The 12,676-nt window shown below is 38.4% G+C and overlaps 1 long non-coding RNA gene across 1 annotated transcript in view; it reads left to right on the top strand.

Moving 5' to 3' along the window:
- The window catches only part of LOC140503716 (uncharacterized), a 51,753-nt gene that overhangs the window by 5,971 nt on the left and 33,106 nt on the right, over positions 1-12,676 (top strand). The gene's annotated exons all lie outside the window — the stretch shown is intronic.

Genomic DNA, 12,676 nt, shown 5'->3' on the forward strand with positions numbered 1-12,676 from the left:
CCATGTCCTTCTATCCTCCACTATCTCTCCAAATCTGTTGAAAAGGTTCACTTCTCCCCACAGGACTTATAAGGAATTATAGGAGAGTTAGCTAACTTTGCCCCAGGGGCTCAGGGAGAGGCTTTTAGAGAACAGAAACTGCAGGGGCAAAGGCTATTGAGAGTAGCCTTTTTCTGTAGAACGAATTGAGACGTGCAGGAGTAATCCTGCGTGTTCGAGAGCAGGAGGGAAATGGCAGAAGATGCCCTGATGGTAATATTTTATAATCATATCATTTTACAAAAGTTAAATATCAACCATTCCTCAACGTTGGGTAAGAAAGGGAGGGTCTACCCTCAGGGAATCAGAGGGATTGGCTGAGAAGGTTCTGGCTGCATTGGTGAAACTCCCCAAGTTGATCTTTCCTGGAATTAGTTCTGGGCAGAGGGGGAAAGAAGAATGTGCTCTGTTTTCTGCAGATGAAAAGACAAGGAATGAGTCACACACTTAAAAAATGTCCTTGCAGTCTTAGTTTCTAAGTAGTTCCTTCCTTGTAGAAACTTTACAATGAATTAACAAATATTTATCGAGTACTTATGAATGTGCAGACCTCTGTGCCAGATACTGTTGGAAAGAGAAAGTGCAGGTATGTCCCAGATCAAAAAGCAAAAAACCACTCCCACAAGGCTGAGGGTCAGGACACCCGCCTCTAACTTAGAACCTTCTCCTTCAGCCTCAGTTGCCTCATCTGTGTGGAAGAAATGAATACTGGTTAATACTAAAAATAAATACTAATAATGTGCTCTGTGATTAGGCTCAGTTCTCTCAGAAATAATTTTATTAATATGTATCGAAGACATTTCTAGTTTGGAGGGAGCTGTCTAAAATGTTATAGTCTCTGTTTTCCAATATGAGTGTCCCCAAGACATTTCGAAGTGACATTTATAGGAATAGTGAACAAGGCAAACATTTCAGAATAATCACCGTTCAGTTCCTTCCTGGACCATTGCCTCTTAAGAGTCCCTTCCAGGGATCAAGAGCTTAACCTTGAATTTTGAGAAAGAAGCTGATGTCCCCAACAGATGATGGAGCCACTCTCTCCAGGTTGGTGGGAAGGCAGTGATCCCATCTAGTCAAGAGTTGGGTTTGATTATCAACCTTAATTTTAGATGAGGAAGGTCTCAACTTTTGTTCTTCTTACTTTCCTAAAAGGAAAAGTCTGAGAAGTCTTAGGCTAGAAAATAGTATTTCTTTATCATTTTAGAAAAATTGAAAAGGCTTTAAACATATTTCCACACCTGTAAAATCCAAGGAGGTTTGGATTAAATGGTCTTCAAGATCCCTTCTCGTCTTACCAGTCTGTGATCTAAACAATTGCAGACAGTCTTGACAGCTGGGAAGGGGGGGGTCAGTGATGTATACTCAGTGGTATTCTGGTAAGTTTTTAGCAACTGGCTTGCTGAAAAAGGTGTATGCACTGTGCATTTTTAGTTTAACTTACAGTATTACCATTTTCTCCATCGCTTAAGTCTAGACAAATCAAAAACCATAAATCAAGCTCTGATCATCATTGTTGTTATCAGCTTATACTAATTTCTGAAGTATAAATGTTTACACTGAAAACTTAATAGTTGGTTCTCCTGAGCCAGGATATCTCCAGTACACCACTGTACATCCACATTAAAAACCAAAAGTGAACAAGAGAAGACAGTGTTTGGTAAATGTCAGGGCAGCTAGGTGGTGCAGTGGATAGAACTCTGTGCCTGGATTCAGGAAGACCTGAGTTCAAATCTGGACTAAGACACTACTGTGTGATCCATGACAAGTCACTTAACTGCATTTGCCTCAGTTTCCTCATCTGTAAAATGAGCTGGAGAAGGAAATGGCAAACCACTCTAGTATCTCTGCTAAATAAACCCCAAATGGGGTCATGAAGAGTCAGACACAACTGAAAAACAACATATGGTAAACGTCGGTTGAATGCTTTAAGTAAGAACTCATTTCTCCAGCATCATTCACCAGTACCCCCACATTTTTATTACCCTTTTATTTTATTATCCTTCATTTTACAGATGAGGAAATGGAAGATCAGAGATTTAGATGTTGGTTCTCCGTTAGATTGTTGGTTCCTTGAGAGTAGAGATTGTTTCATTCTTGTATTTGTAAATGTTTAAATTCTTATACAGTAAATGTTCAAAAGCTGCTTACTGATTGTTGATGAGGCAGAGGTAGGTGTCAGAGCTAGGAGGTGGACTCTGGTCTCCTGATTCCAAGTCCAGCACTCTGTCCATTATACTACAAACTATGTGGTATCAGGCAAGGGACTGATTGCTATGGGCTAGACTGAGAAGGGAAGGCAGTCTGAGGGAGGTAGGGATTGTCCTGGGCCTTGAAGGATGGGTATGATTCAGAGAGGACCATCTAGTAAATCTGGGGGAATTTACAGGATCGAAGGACCTCAGAGAAACCTGGGGGCAAGGGGTTATCCAGCCATGCTTGGCAAATCCTAGTAAGGAAAACCCAGTACCACTGGGATAGTTGGTTCTGCTATAATGTGTGTTTTGAATTTGTCCCAATTCTATTGATACTGTCAACCTTTAGAGAGTTCTAAGAAAGACAAAATTAGGCTGTATGCACGTTTGTTTCTCCCAAAGCGGGCAATGTGTATGAGTCAATACACGGGAGCTCATTAGAAATGAACTGAAAAAAAGGACAGTTGAAGGGGACCTTATATCCTCAGAGCAATCCCCCTTTCCCTCCCAACTCACAATGCCTGTGTCAGTCAAAATTGTAGTCTCTATATGTGTCAGCCATGAACATGGGCGTAAAATATGAATGTCATAGCAGGACATAACATAATAGTATAACTAGATAAGAGAAATGCCGTTATTCAAGATAGTGTTCAAATTCAAGGTGCGTGGTCTTTATCAGTCATTAACAGAAGAATGTTCCTGATCAACCCTGTAGTTGCTGACACAGAAAGGGGCATTTTGGGTTCACTCAGAGAGTGTGTAAAGCACTATGGTAGGTTAAGTTCAGAGCAGGCCAAAATGTCCTTTTCCTGATTGACCAATCCAGGTTTTAGGCCTTTATCTCAGGTGAGGAGGGGACTCAAGCTGGATTGTGGGGGGCGGGGGGGGTATAATGCCTTAGGGAACATTTTGAGCATAACTAGATTCTGCAAGATTTCTTCCTTGAGAGACATTGAGAATGCAGAAAATGGTTTTGTTTCAAAATAACTCATAAGCTGTAACCCTCTGGTGCCCTTGTCTACATGCAAGCTTCAGATCCTTGTTAAGGCTGTATTTACTAGATATCTTTTGGTAGTGTAGGAGCTGGAGTGAAGAAGGGTTTTTGTGCACCATCTCCACCACCTTAGAGCAATCCAAAAGCTGGCCAAGCCAAACAAGTCTAATCTCTTTTCCACATGCCACCCTATGAGCATGGGAAGGTATATATTTGTAGATAATTAAAATGGGACCTTGCCACTTTTTACCTCTGTTGTTTAATCATTTTTTAGTTGTGATCCCATTTGGGGTTTTCTTGGTGGAGTGGTTTGTCATTTCCTTCTCCAGCTCATTTGACAGATGAGGAAACTAAGGCAAACAGAATTAAGTGACCTGTCCAAGGTCACATAGCTAGTAAGTATCTGAGGCCAGATTTGAGCTTAGGAAGATGAGTCTTCCTGACTCAGGGCCAGTGCTTTATCCACTGCGCTGCCACCTAGCTGCCTCTGTAACACTGGACAAATCCTCTGTACCTTTTTCATCATCTATCAAATGAAGGGGTTGACCCAGGCAGTCCCTGAGATCCCTTTAACTCTATGATCCTATTTTTCTGTCCTATGGCTAGAAAACTTCCAACTTCTCTTGAAAACTATGATAGAATGCTCATGAGCCTGAGAGAAGCCCCCTTCCCCATCTGCTGCTTTTGATCTTCCTGTTGTCTTCTTCTCTCTCCAATCACTCAGAGAGGCGGCATCAGACCAACCCTCCATTCTTCCCTCTTCCCCATTCCTCATATTCAGTTGTTTCTACATCTGCTATGTTTATCAGCCTCATCCTGACCTCCATGTTAATTAGCCTCATCCTGTCTTCCATGTTGATCAGTCTCATCCTGGCTTCCATGTTCATTAGTCTCCTTAACTCCCATGACTTTCACCTTTCACCTCAGACATGTGTTGTTATTTCACCATCCCTCATAAACACAATTCCCTCATGACCAGAACTCTTGGATCACAGTTGCCTATATTTCAATCAATCCCCATGCCTCCCTCCTCCTAAACCTGTTCTCCATCCTCATCACAACCTTCAGACGTTCAAACCTTCTCTGTTCTTCCAGTCTTTACTTCTTTCCAAAAGCAGCAGACAGGGTATGGATGACCTTGTTAACCAAGAGGCTGAAATTTGGAAATTTTTCTCTCCTTGCCACTCCTCTTCTCTCTCCAGTATGGCATGCAATCTGATATAGGCTCTACTTATACATTCACATTCAACATATTTTCACATTAATCATGATGTGAAGAAGAATTAGAACTAATGGGAGGAACCAAGAGAAGGAAGAAATAAAACAACCAAAAAGAGAGCAAATAGTATGCTTCCATCTACATTCAGCCTCCAAAGTTCTTTCTCTGCTTGTGGACAGCATCTATCATCATGAATGTTTTGGAGTTGTCTTAGATCTTTGCACTGCTGAGAAGAGATAGGTCTATCAAAGTTAGTCATTGCACAATGTGGCTGTTACTGTGTAAAATGTTCTGGTTCTGCTCATTTCACTCAGCATCAGTTCATGTAAGTCTTTCCAGGTTTTCCCGAATTCTGCCTGCTCATCATTTCACACACACACACACACACATACACACATGCACACATACACATGTATATATATTTCTTATAGTATTCCATTACATCTACATACCATAACTTATTCAACCATTCCTCAATTGAGGGGCATCCCCTCGATTTCCAATTCTTTGCCACCACAAAAAGGGCTGCAATAAATATTTTTGTATATGTGGGTCTTTTTCCAATTTTTATGATCTTTTTGGGATATAGACCTAGAAGTGATATTTCTGGGTCAAAGGGTATGCCCAATTTTATAGCCCTTTGGGCAAAATTCCAATTGCTCTCCAGTATGGTTGGATCAGTTCACAATGTCACCAACAATACATTAGTGTTCCAATTTTCCCACATCTTTTCCAACATTGATCATTTTCCTGTTTTGTCATGTTGGCCAATGTGATAGGTGTGATGTGGTACCTCAGAGTCATTTTGATTTGCATTTCTCTAATCAATAGTGACTTAGAATATTTTTTCATTTGCCTATAGATAACTTTAATTTCTTCATCTGAAGACTTCCTGTTCATATCCTTTGAGTGTTTATCAATTGAGGAGTGACTTATATTCTTATAAATTCAATTCAGTTCTTTCTATATTTTAGAAATGAGGCCTTTATCAGAGACACTGGTTGTAAGATTTGCTTCCCAGTTTTCTGTTTCACTTCTAATCTTGGTTGCATTGACTTTGTTTGTGCAAAACCTTTATAATTTAATGTAATAGGAATCATCCATTTTGCATTTTGTAACATCCTTTATCTCTTGTTTGGTCATAAATTCTTCACTTCTCTATAGATCTGACAGGCACACTATTCCTTGCTCTTCTAGTTTGCTTATGGTGTCAGACTTTACATCTAAATCATGTGCCCATTTTGACTTTATCTTGGTATAGGGTGTAAGATATTGATCTATGCTTAGTTTCTTCCATGCTATTTTGCAGTTTTCTCAGCAGTTTTTGTTAAATAGTTAATTCTGATTCCAGAAGCTGAAGTCTTTGGATTTATCAAATTGTAGATTATTATAGTCATTGTTTTGTCTTGCATACCTAAGCTATTCCATTGATCCACCACTCTATTTCTTATCCAGTGCCAAGTAGTTTTGATGATTGTTCCTTTATAATACAATTTAAGACCTGGTACAGCTAGGCCACCTTCTCTTACATTTCTTTTCATTAATTTCCTTGATATTCTGGACCTTCTCTTCTTCCAGATGAATTTTGTTATTGTTTTTCTAGCTTTATAAGATTTTTTTTTGGTAGTTTGATTGGTATGGCATTGAATAAGTAGTTTAATTTAGGTAGAATTGTCATTTTTATTATATTAGCTCAGCCTACCCATGAGCAACTAATACTTTTTCTATTACTTAGATCTGACTCATGTGAAAAGTGTTTTGTAATTGTGTTTCATATATACTTCGTTCATTTGTTTTGCCAGGTAGATTCCAAAATATTTTGTAATGTCTGTAGTAACTTTAAATGGAATTTCTCTTTCTATCTTTTTCTGTTGGGCTTTGTTAGCTATATATAGAAATGCTGATAATTTGTGTGGGTTTATTTTATATACTTCAACTTCACTAAAGTTGCTTATTATTATTTTTTTCAAGAATTATTTTTTATTATTATTATTTGTTTTCAGTGTTCTGCAATCACTTCTGTATTAACTTAGATTTTTGTTCCCCCTCTCTCCCCCTCCTTCCCCAAGTTGGCATACAATTTTAAGTCCTTGCATTGCAGTGAAGTTCTAAGTCTACCAGAAAAAATCCTCACACACTGTGGTTGTTGCTATGTATAAAGTTCTCCTGCTTCTGCTCCTTTCACTCAGCATCCATTCATATAAGTCTTTCCAAGCCTCTCTGAAGTCATCCTGTTCATCATTTCTTACAGCGCAATAGTATTCCATTACATTCATCTACCACAATTTATTCAGCCATTCCCCAGTTGATGGGTATCCCCTTGATTTCCAGTTTTTGGCCACCACAGAATGCTACTATAAATATTTTTGTACATGTGGGACCCTTTCCCATTTTTGTCATCTCTTGGGGAGATACAGTCCTAGAAGTGGTATTGCTGGGTTGCTTATTATTTCAAGTAATTTTTTTTACTTGATTTTCTAGAATTCTCTAAATATACCATCATATCATCTGCAAACGAGTGATAGCTTTGTTTCTTCTTTGCCTACTGTAATTCCCCTAATTTCTTTTTATTCTCATTTCTAAAGCTAACATTTCTAATAACAGGTGATAATGGACATCCTTATTTCACCCCTTGATCTTATTGAAAATACCTCTAGCTTATCCTCATTACATAAAATGCTCGCTGATGGTATTAGATAGAGACTACCTATCATTTTAAGGAAGAGTCCACTTATTCCTCTGTTCTCTAGTGTTTTTAAGAGTAATGGGTGTTATATTTTCTCAAGTGCTTTTTCTGCATGTATTGAGATAATCATATGATTTCTGTTGGTTTTGTTGTTGATATGGTCAGTTATGATGATAGTTTTTCTAATATTGAACCAGCTGCATTCCTGGTATAAATCCTTCCTCGTCATAGTGTATTATCCTTAAGATAAGTTGCTGTGATCTTTTAGCTAATATTTTATTTAAAATTTTTACATCTATATTTATTAGGGAAATTGGCCTATGATTTTTTTCTCTGTTTTGGTTCTTCCTGGTTTAGGTATCAGCACCATATTTGTGTCATAAAAAGAATTTGGTAGGACTCTGCCTATTTTCCCAAATAGTTTATGTAGTATTGGAATTAGTTGTTCTATAAATGTTTGATGAAATTCACGTATAAATCCATCTGGCCCTAGAAATTTTTTTTAACGGAGTTCATTGATGACTTGTTCAGTTTCTTTTTCTGAAATGGGGTTATTTATGTGTTTTATTTTCCTTCAGTTAATCTGGGCAATTTATATTTTTGTAAATATTGATCTGTTTCACTAAGATTGTTAAATTTATTGACATACAGTTGGGCAAAATAACTCCTAATTATTGTTTTAATTTCCTCTTTATTGGTGGTGAATTCACCCTTTTTATTTTTGATGCTGGTAATGTGATTTTCTTCTTCTTTAAATCAAATTAATCAAAGATTTATCTACTTTATTGTTTTTTTTTCATAAAACCAGCTCTTAGTTTTATTTATTAGTTCAATAGTTTTCTTAATTTCAATTTTCGTAATTTCTTTTCTGGTTTTCAGAATTTCTAATTTGGTATTTAATTGGGGATTTTTAATTTGTTCTTTTTCTAGCTGTTTTAGTTGCATGCCCAATTCATTGATCTCCTCTTTCTCTATTTTATCCATGTAAGCATTTAGAGATATGAAACTTCCCCTAAGAACTGCTTTCACTGCATCCCATAAGTTTTGATATGTTATGTCATTATATTCATTCTCTTGGATAAAGTTATTGATTGTTTCTATGATTTGTTGTTGGACCTATTCATTCTTTAGGATTAGATCATTTAGTTTCCAATTAGTTTTTAGTCTATATTTCCATGACCCTTTATTGCATGTAAATTTTATTACATCAGGATCTGAAAAGGATGCATTTAATATTTCTGTCTTTCTGCATTGGATTGTGAGGTTTTTGTGCTCTAATACATGGTCAATTTTTGTGTAGGTGACATGTACCACCAAGAAAAAGGTATATTTCCTTTCTTTCCCCATTCAGTTTTCTCTGTATGTCTACCATACCTGTGATTAGATTTATCTAGTTCTGAGAGGGGGAGGTTGAGGTCCCCCACTAGTATAGTTTTGTTATCTATTTCTTCCTGTAATTCCCTTAACTTCTCCTCTGAGAATTTGGATGCTACACCATTTGGTACATATCTGTTTAGTAATGATATTACTTCATTGTCTATGGTACCTTTTACCAGGATATAGTTTCCTTCCTTATCTCTTTTAATTAGATCTATTTTTGCATTTATCTGAGATCAAGATTGCTACCCCTGCTTTTTAAAATTCAGCTGAAGCATAATACATTCTGCTCCATCCCTTTACCTTTACTCTGTGTGTATCCCTCTGCTTCAAATGTGTTTCTTATAGACAATACATTGTATTATTATAGTTCTTAATCTATTCTGCTATCCGCTTCCATTTTATGGGGAAGTTCATCCCATTTATATTCACAGTTTATGATTACTGTCTGTTTTTCTCTCCATCCTATATTCCTCTCTGTTTATGCTTTTATCTCTTCTTTTTCCCTTTCCCTTCTCACTAGAGTTTTGCTTTGGATCATCACCTCCCTCAGTCTGTCCTCTCTTCCATCATCCTCCTCTGTTTTCTTTTTCTTTATTTTTACTGCATTTTCCCTCCCTTCTCTGTACCCTTTTTCTTTTCTTTCCCTTTTTCCATCCTTCTTCCTATAGGGTAAGTTAGATTTCTATACCTAACTGATTTATGCTATTCTCTCTGAGCCAAATCTGATGAGAGTAAGGTTCAAACAATGATCATCTCCCACCCTTTTCCCCCTCTACTCTAATAGGTATTTGTGCCTTTTCATGTGATGTAATTGTTTGCCTCCTCCTTTACTCTTCTTTCAGTACAATCTCTTTTCACCACTAAGTTAAATTTTTTATCATTATATCAAAGTCAACCTATTCCCACACCCTCTGCTAGGTATATATGCCCTTTTAAATGTCATAATAACAATACAGATCTCAAGAGTTACAAATGTCATTTTCCCTTTTAGGGATATGAACAGTTTGCCCTTATTAATAACATTTTTTCTTTCCTTTTTACCTTTTTATGCCTCTCTTGTGGCTTTTATTTGAAGATCAAATTTTCTGTTGAGCTCTGGTATTTTCATCAGGAAGGTTTGAAGTTCCCTATTTTATTGAATGTCCATCTCCTTGCTTGAAAGATTATGCTCAGTTTCTCTAGGTAGTTGATTCTTGGTTGTAATCCAGACTCCTTTGCCTTACAGAATATCATATTCCACACCTTCTGATCTTTTAACGTAGAAGCTTCCAAGTTCTGTGATTTCATGATATTTAAATTGTTTCCTTCTATTTCTTTCTGCTTGCAGTATTTTCTCTTCCTTGGCATTTTCAATTTGGAATCTCTTTCAGGAAGTGATTGGTGGAGTCTTTCAACGACTATCTTACTTCCTGCTTCTAGAACCTCAGGACATTTTTCCTTGATGATATCCTGAAAGATGCTGTCCAGTCTCTTTTTTTACCATGGTTTTCAAGTATACCAATAATTTTTAAATTGTCTCTCATGAATCTATTTTCCAGGTCAGTTGTTTTACCAATGAGATATTTTACATTTTCCTCTACTTTTTCATTCTTTTGTTTCTGTTTGACTGATTCTTTATATCTCATAGAATCATTAGCTTCCACCTACCCAATTCTAACTTTTAACAAATTTATTTCTTCTGTTGGATTTTGCACCTCCTTTCCATTTGATTCATTTTACTTGTTGAGGAGTTCTCTTCAGCGAGTTCTTGTGCCTCCTTTTCCATTTGGCCAATTCTACTTTTCAAGGAGTTGTTTTCTTCAGTGTACTTTTCCCCATTTGGCCAATTGTATTTTTTAAGGACTTGTTTACTACAGTCAATTTTTGTCCTTCCTTTTCCAAGCTATTGACTCTTACATACCTCTCATTTCTTTTCCCAATTTTTCTTCTACCTTTCTTATTTGACTTTTTTTTTTTAAACATTCTTCTTGAGCTCTTCGAAGAAGGCTTTTTGGATTTGAGACCAGTTCATATTCCCCTTTGAGGTTTCAGATGTGGATATATTGATGACGTTGTCCTCTTCTGGTTTGTACCTTGATTTTCCCCGTCCCCATCATAAGAATCTATGGTCATTGTCCATTTCTGCTTTTTGCTTATGGTGTTTGCCTGCTTCCTGACTTTTAGAATTAAGCTCTTCTGTTGGAGTGCAGGGACCACTGACCCAAGCTTTTTGTGCTAGGAACCCGGGATCAGGTTACTGGCTTTATGTGCTGGTGCCTCAGGTGTGAGCATCTGGAAGCTGTAGGGGTCTGTAGCTCACCTGATGCTGAGCTGGGGTCAGCAACACTGGAACTCTCGAGGTGGGAGTAGGGAGTCTGGCCCTGGAGAACTCCTGCTTACCTGGGCCTTGCACTCATATGTTTGGCTACTGGAGGATGTCTGCCAGCCTGGAGTTGTGCCTTCTGCAATTGTGCTAAAGTACTGGTACATTTGGCTACTGGAGAATGCTGACGCATGTGGTGGTTTTCTGAGCTGATGTTTACCAGTTCCCTTGTCTGTGCTGAGGCACTTGGGGGTTCTGGTGTGGGCACTTGCCTGCTTCACTACCATGGGGCTCAGGATCTCCCCGGTTGGGATTGTCTCTGGCCTGTTGGGGTATCTCTTGTCCTGTACTGCTCCACTTCCTCCAGAGGGAGAGAGGTCTTTTCTGTTAATCCCCCAACATTCCTGGGCTACAAGACTACTATGTCCTGTTTTTCTGTTGGATCAGCTGTTCAAGGGTTTTTCTTGAGGTGATATTTTCTGAGTTTTCAGAGGTCAGTAAGGGAGAGTGAGAGGGACTTACTTCTTCCTCTGCCATCTTGGCTCTTGGAAGCAGAAATCTCATAATCTTCCTAAGGCACAAGGCTGACCATATCACTCCCTTGTTCATGAATCTTCAGTAACTCCCAGTTCAAATCAAGTCAACCAGCACTTACAACAGCTAGGTGGGACTGCAGGACCAACCCTAGAATCAGGAAGAATCATCTTCCTGAGTTCAAATCTGGCCTCAGACACTTCTTACCTGTGTGATTCCAGACAAGTCACTTCATTCATTTTATCTCAGTTTCCTCATCTGTAAAATGAGCTGGAGAAGGAAATGGCAAACCACTTTGGTTTCTTTGCCAAGAAACCTCCCCAAATGAGGTCACAGAGAGTCAGACGCAACTGAAATAACTGAACAACAAACAAGAACCATTTACTGAGATCCTATACAATGTTAGGCATTGTGCTAAACACTGGAGGCATGAGGAAAAGTTAAAAAAAACCCAATAACACAACAACCCTAAAACCAAACAAAAACTCTTGAGGAGTTTACAGTCTAATGAGGGAAATTACATGAAAATAATCATGTAGATATAAGATCTATGCAGGATAAACTGGAAATAATCAATGGAGGGAAGTTACTAGTATCAAAGAGGGTTGGGAAAGACTTCTTGATGAAGGAGGGATTTTAACTGTGACCTACAGGAAAGCCAAGGAAACCAGGAGACAGAGGAGAGGGAATTCCAGGCACTGTCTTGGAGTGTCCTGGAATGGCAAAGAAGCCAATGTCACTGCATCTCAGGGTATGTGGAGAAGAGGAGGGTGTGAGAAGACTGGAAAGGTAGGAAGGGGCCAAGTTATGCAGGTCTTTAAAAACCAAACAGAGAATTTTGATCCTGGAAATGCTTGAGAACCAGTTGAGTTCATTGAGTAGATGAATGGCATGGATAGACTTATGGAAGATCCCTTTGATGACTGAGTGGAGGATGGATGGGAATAGGGAGAGATGAGGCAGGCAGACTGCCCAGCTGCTATTGCAATAGTCCAGGCATAAGGTGATGAGGGCTTGCACCAGGGTGGGTGCAGTGACAGAGGAGAGAAGGGAGTGTATATATGAGAGATGTTACAAAGGGAGAATAATTGATAGGACTTGAAAACTGATTGGATTTGAAAGGTGAGAGAGACTGAGGAGTCGAGGATGACCCCTAGATTGGGAGTCTGAGTGCCCAGGAGATTGGCAGTACCCTTGGTAGTAAAAGCAAAGTCAGGAAGAAGGGAAGCTTTGGAGTTCAAAGATAATGAATTCAACTATGACCATGTGGAGGGTCAGGTATATATGGGACATGAAACTCATGTAGTTGGAGATGAGAGAATGGAAGTCA

The sequence above is a fragment of the Notamacropus eugenii genome, chromosome 5, assembly GCF_028372415.1.
Source record: "Notamacropus eugenii isolate mMacEug1 chromosome 5, mMacEug1.pri_v2, whole genome shotgun sequence".
NCBI classification, from domain to species: Eukaryota; Metazoa; Chordata; class Mammalia; order Diprotodontia; family Macropodidae; genus Notamacropus; species Notamacropus eugenii.